We start from the raw sequence: 6,753 nt of genomic DNA on the forward strand, positions 1-6,753 counted from the left end.
CCTTATCAACCGAATGCCCACACGAGTCATAGACAATGCCACACCTCTTGAACGCCTTCTAGGAGACAAAGCTAAACCTAACTATGATCTTCTCAAAACCTTTGGTTGTGCTTGCTGGCCCTTACTTCGTCCCTATAATGCACGCAAACTCACATTCCGTTCCAAAGAATGCGTGTTCATCGGCTATAGCAACCACCACAAGGGATATAAATGCCTTGATGTTTCAACCGGGCGTGTTTACATCTCACGCAATGTCATTTTTGACGAAAACGTGTTTCCTTTCGCCCGGAATTCTTCCTCTGGCAGTAGTGTATATAGTGCTACTGACCTTCTGACTGATGTGCATGTGCAACCTATTCCTCTTGTGGTTCCATGTGCAGGAAATACAGGTGGAGGTGCAGACGACGATCGTCATGCAGGTGACATCGATCGCCATGCAGGGGAGTCCGATTCCGAATCGGGACCCTCGCACTCGGATTCGGCGTCTAGATCCGCGTCACCCGCGTCTTCTTCGTTGGCCCATGGGTCTGCGTCATCGACGACGGATCAATCTGGCTCGACCCACCAGCCCACGCCACCTCCGGCGCATCCGATGCGCACTCTTCTTCGCTCCGGGATCACGCAGCCAAAACAGCACACCGACGGCACCGTCACCTATACGGCCTCCCGTGCTGCTGATCTTGAACCTGCCTCCGTTGCTGCTGCCCTGCAAGACCCTCGGTGGAAAGTTGCCATGGACGCCGAGCTAGCTGCTCTTCACCGCAATGAGACTTGGCGCCTTGTCCCTGCACCTCCTGGCATCAATCTCATCGACAGCCGCTGGGTGTTTAAGGTTAAACACAATCCTGACGGCACCATCGAGCTCTACAAAGCTTGTCTCGTCGCTAAAGGCTTCAAACAGCGTCACGGCATCGACTACGACGACACCTTCAGCCCGGTGGTTAAACCAACCACGATCCATGTCATCCTCTCGCTCGTTGTGACGCAGGGGTGGCATATGAGGCAACTCGACGTCGACAATGCTTTTCTCCATGGCTATCTCGAGGAGGAGGTTTATATGGTATAGCCGCCCGGATTTGTGGATCCTCACCAACCGCGCCATGTCTGCAAGCTTGCTAAATCTCTTTATGGCCTGAAACAGGCGCCTCGAGCGTGGTTTGCTCGTCTCAGCGGCAAGCTTCAGGAGCTAGGATTTGTTCCATCCAAAGCAGATGTGTCGCTGTTTATTCTTAACACCAAAGCAGTCACCATCTTCATGCTTGTATACGTCGATGACATTATCGTTGTGAGCTCCACGGTGTCTGCAGCTGATCAGCTCCTACAACAACTTCGTGCAGAGTTTCCTGTCAAAGATCTCGGCAGTTTGAGCTACTTCCTTGGCATAGAGGTGAAACCCAGTCAGGATGGCATTGTTCTTTCACAGAACAAGTATATTGGAGATCTGTTGACACGGACTAACATGCAGCTAGCAAAGGGAGCTTCCACGCCTATGGCCTCTACAGAAAAGCTCTCTAGACAAGATGGAGTTGCACTGACACCTGCTGAAGCTACACGATACAGAAGTGCAGTCGGGGGATTGCAATATCTCACTCTGACGCGTCCAGATATTTCTTTCAGTGTATACAAGGTTTGCCAATTTCTGTCTACTCCAACTGATGTGCATTAGACTGCAGTAAAACGGATTTTGCGATATCTAAAACAAACACAGTCAGTTGGGCTTCTGCTGCAAAAGTCATCGTCATTGCTGCTGAGTGGTTTTGCAGATGCAGATTGGGCAGGTTGCCCAGATGATCGACGTTCTACGGGAGGACATGCCATCTTCCTTGGATCAAACCTTGTCTCATGGAGCTCAAGGAAGCAGCCCACAGTATCACGATCAAGCACCGAAGCTGAGTACAAATCAGTAGCAAACGCCACTGCTGAAATCATGTGGATACAAGGATTACTGAAGGAACTCGGGGTATTTCTGAGGAGAGCTCCAAGCTTATGGTGTGATAATCTCAGTGCGACGTATCTGGCAGCTAATCCTATTTTTCATGCCAGAATGAAGCATATAGAAGTGGACTACCATTTTGTTCGAGAAAGGGTGGCTCGCAAAGCGTTGGATGTGCGATTCGTTTCTACACATGATCAGTTAGCTGATGTATTAACGAAGCCTCTGGCTATACCTTCCTTTGTAAAATTTAGGAACAATCTGAACATGGTAATACTACCACGTTGAGATTGAGGGAGGCTGTTCGACAGTTAGGATTGTATAGCTGATACGTCTCAAACGTATCTATAATTTCTGATGTTCCATGCTAGTTTTATGACAATACCTACATGTTTTGTTCACACTTTATATCGTTTTGATGCATTTTCCGGAACTAACCTATTAACGAGATACCGAAGAGCCAGTTGCTGTTTCTACTATTTTTGGTTTCATAAATCCTACAAAGGAAATATTCTCGGAATCGGACGAAATCAATGCCCAATATCTTATTTTTCCCGGAAGCTTCCGGAACACTGAAGAAGGACCAGAGGGGAGGCCCAGGGCCTCCACACAACATGGCGGCGCGGCCCAGGGGGGCGCCCCCCTAGTGTGTGGGTCCCTCGTGGCCCCTCCGACTCCGCCTCTTCGCCTATTTAAGTCGTCCCGACCTAAATCTTCGACACGGAAAAGCCACGGTACGAGAAACCTTCCAGAGCCGCCGCCATCGCGAAGCCAAGATCTGGGGGACAGGATTCTCTGTTCCGGCACGCCGCCGGGACGGGGAAGTGCCCCCGGAAGGCATCTCCATCAACACCACCGCCATCTTCATCAACGCTGATGTCTCCCATGAGGAGGGAGTAGTTCTCCATCGAGGCTAAGGGCTGTACCGGTAGCTATGTGGTTAATCTCTCTCCTATGTACTTCAATACAATGATCTCATGAGCTGCCTTACATGATTGAGATTCATATGAGCTTTGTATCACTATTCATCTATGTGCTACTCTAGTGATGTTATTAAAGTACTCTATTCCTCCTCCATGATGTAATGTTGACAGTGTGTGCATCATGAAGTACTTGGTGTAGGTTATGATTGTGATCTCTTGTAGATTATGAAGTTAACTATTACTATGATAGTATTGATGTGATCTATTCCCCTTTCATAGCTGATGTTGACAGTGTGCATGCTATGTTAGTACTCGGTATAATTGCGTTGGTCTATCTTGCACTCTAAGGTTATTTAAATATGAACATCGAATGTTGTGGAGCTTGTTAACTCCGGCATTGAGGTGCTCTTGTAGCCCTACACAATTAATGGTGTTTGTCATCCAACAAGAGAGTGTAGAGTGGTTTTATTATGTGATCAATGTTGAGAGTGTCCACTAGTGAAAGTATGATCCCTAGGCCTTATTTCCAAATACTGCAATCATCGCTTATTTACTGTTCTACTGCATCTTTACTTCCTGCAATATTACTACCATCAACTGCACGCCGGCAAGCTATTTTCTGGCACCGTTACTACTGCTCATATTCATTCATACCACTTGTATTTCACTATCTCTTCGCCGAACTAGTGCACCTATACATCTGACAAGTGTATTAGGTGTGTTGGGGACACAAGAGACTTCTTGTATCGTGATTGCAGGGTTGCTTGAGAGGGATATCTTTGACCTCTTCCTCCCTGAGTTCGATAAACCTTGGGTGATCCACTTAAGGGAAAACTTGCTGCTGTTCTACAAACCTCTGCTCTTGGAGGCCCAACACTGTCTACAGGAAAAGAAGTGTGAGTAGACATCAAGCTATTTTCTGGCGCCATTGCCAGGGAGGTAAGGTAAAAGGTATTCACATCCTCCGACTACTAAGCTATTTCCTAGCACTGTTGCCGGTGTGTGAGTGCTCGAAGCTATTTCCTTTAGATCCTGCAATTGTTTTCTTGTTTTTATTTTTCACTAGTTAGGCATAATGGAAAACAACAATGAGCTTCTTAATCTATTTCCTGAGTTAAGATATGAATTGTTTGATGCGAAAATTAAAAAACCTATGGAACCTTATCTGCATGATAGTAACAATGTTATTAGTATGAATGCAATTACTGCTAATGCTATGGAAAAGTCTAAGCTTGGGGAAGCTAGTTTATATAAAAGTAATCTTTTTTGCTCCTCAGCTTTGGAAGAAATATTTTGCTCTGATAATACTTTATCTCCCATATGCGATAACTCTAATGATGCTTCTGATATTTTAAATCCACCTACTGAAAGTATTCCGTATAAAATACCTATGAAAATTATTGAACATGTTATGGATAATCGCTATGAAGGGGATGGAACTGTCCATCATGGAGATCATTTACTGTTTTTGCATGAATTATGCGGGTTATTCAAGTGTGCAAGTATCTCTATGGATGAAGTGAAGAAGAAACTATTCTCTATGTCGCTGTCTGGTAAAGCGGCGCATTGGTACAAACTGCTGAAGGATGGGCATTCTCTTGATTGGAAGGATATTGTGCCTCCATTTTACTCTAAATTCTATCCTCCAAGTGAAATTCACAAAGACCGGAATCGTATATATAACTTCTGGCCTCATGATGAAGAGAGTATTGCCCAAGCATGGGGGAGATTGAAGTCTTTAATGCTCAAATGCCCCATTCATGAGCTTCCTGGTAATATCATCATTGATAATTTATATGCAAGACTTTCTTTTCAAGATAAAACCTTGCTGGATACTACTTGTTCTGGATCATTTACACGCAATGGAGAAGAGTTTTAAAGGGACCTTCTTGATCGGATTCAGGAGAATACTGAAGGATGGGAGAACAACAAAGGTAAAGAGTCAGGTATAAATTATGATTATGAGTGCATTGAAACTTTTATGGATACTGATAAAATTCGAAATATGAGTTCTACTTATGGTCTTGACTCTCAAGTTGTTGCAAATCTTTATAAAGCTTTTGCCTCTTATTTTGAATTGCCTAGGAAGAATTTTGATAAGTATCATGAACCTTTTAAAGACGCTTGCATGAAGGATGAAATTGTTATTAATGATTGTAATAAGCATGCCCAAACTTCTGAAAATACTATTTCTTATAAGCATGTTAATTTTTGTGGAATGCATAGACCTTGTGGAATTAATCAAATCGAAGATGAATATTGTATCCATCATGGGAATGAAAAAACTAGAAAGTGGTTTAGGGCTCTAGATGATCTTGGTAAAAAAGTTTGTGCCCTCTATCCTTTTATTTGTGAACTTTTCCATATAGTGGGTCATTTTAAATTTCAATGCTCCTCCAATGATAATTCGAACCCCATGAGTGCTGCAAAATTGTATTGTGATGATGAAATTACTCCTAATCAGCATGATGAACTTACTTTATTTTTGTGGTGTGAAGAGTTATCAAGAAAAATATCTTTGTTACATATGAGTGATCTTGATATTGATGATGTCCTGCGTGGGTGTTTTTCTTATTACATTGATAATTGCCATACAAATACTTACATACAAAATATTTTAGAAGATGACACTTTGCCAAAATATGATAGGACCTCTGTGTGTTTTGAACTTATTAATGAAAAGGAGGAATCCTCCCATGTTTCTTCTATTGTTTCTGGAAATAAATCAGGTTATGTGGAGGAGTCTCCCTTCAAGCCTCTTCCTCCTAAAGAAGGGAACGAGGAGAAGGAAGAGAAGAAGAAGAAGAAGACGAAGGGAACGAAGAAGAAGAAGAAGAAGAAGAAGAAGAAGAAGAAGAAGAAGAAGAAGAAGAAGAAGAAGAAGAAGAAGAAGAAGGGGAATAAAGAGAAAGAGGTAACAGCATATCCCCGCGTGTATGAGATAACGATAGGTAACCGTAAGTATGTTGCTCCTAATGATTATTATGATAATGAATCTGAGTACAATGATCTTCCTATGCCCTTTACCTACATTAGTGATCATGATTTGAAAGAGCACACTACTTTTGATATTGGAAAATGATGATGTTAATAACTGCCATAGTATCAGTACTATCCATGCTTCCTCCCATAATGATATAGAAAGCTCTAAGCTTGGGGATGAGGTGTTTGAAAATCCTTTTGATACTGATCATTATATGTTTGATACATCACCTTCTAGTAACAACGATGGTATGGTCACAGATGAACCTACTGTGAAAGATAATTATTCTATTTCTTATGATGACACTATGCCTCCGACCTTTGATGATTATTATAAAGAATGCTGTGATATAGGTTATAACTATCCTTATGAAACTTGTCATAGTTATGATTGGATTGCTAAAAACAATTCCCTTAATATGCAACTTGTTTACCATGTTCAAATTCTTGATAATAATCTTGCTCCAATTACTATTAATGAGAAGAATTCTTCTTATGCCAAAATTAATGATACTTTTATACATATGAACCATGATAAGAATGTTTTAAGTGATGGGTATATTATGGATTTCATCAATGATGCTAATGAAAGTTATTATGAGAGAGGGAAACACGGTTATATGCATCTTAATAATATTAAGTTTCCCCTCTTTATGTTGAGAATCTTGAAGTTACTCGTGTTTTGTCTTCCTATGCTTGTCACTTTGCTCCCCATGAATTTATTTGTGTACAAGATTCTTTCTCATAGGAAGTGGGTTAGGCTTAAATTTGTTTCATACTTGCCTTTTGATGCTCTCTTTTGCTTCAACTACTATTTCTTGAGAGTGCATCATTAAAATTGTTGAGCCCATCTTAATGGCTATAAAGAAAGCACTTCTTGGGAGAGAACCCATGTCTTTATTTTGCTACTATTTT

Source organism: Lolium rigidum, chromosome 3, assembly GCF_022539505.1.
Source record: "Lolium rigidum isolate FL_2022 chromosome 3, APGP_CSIRO_Lrig_0.1, whole genome shotgun sequence".
Classification (NCBI taxonomy): domain Eukaryota; kingdom Viridiplantae; phylum Streptophyta; class Magnoliopsida; order Poales; family Poaceae; genus Lolium; species Lolium rigidum.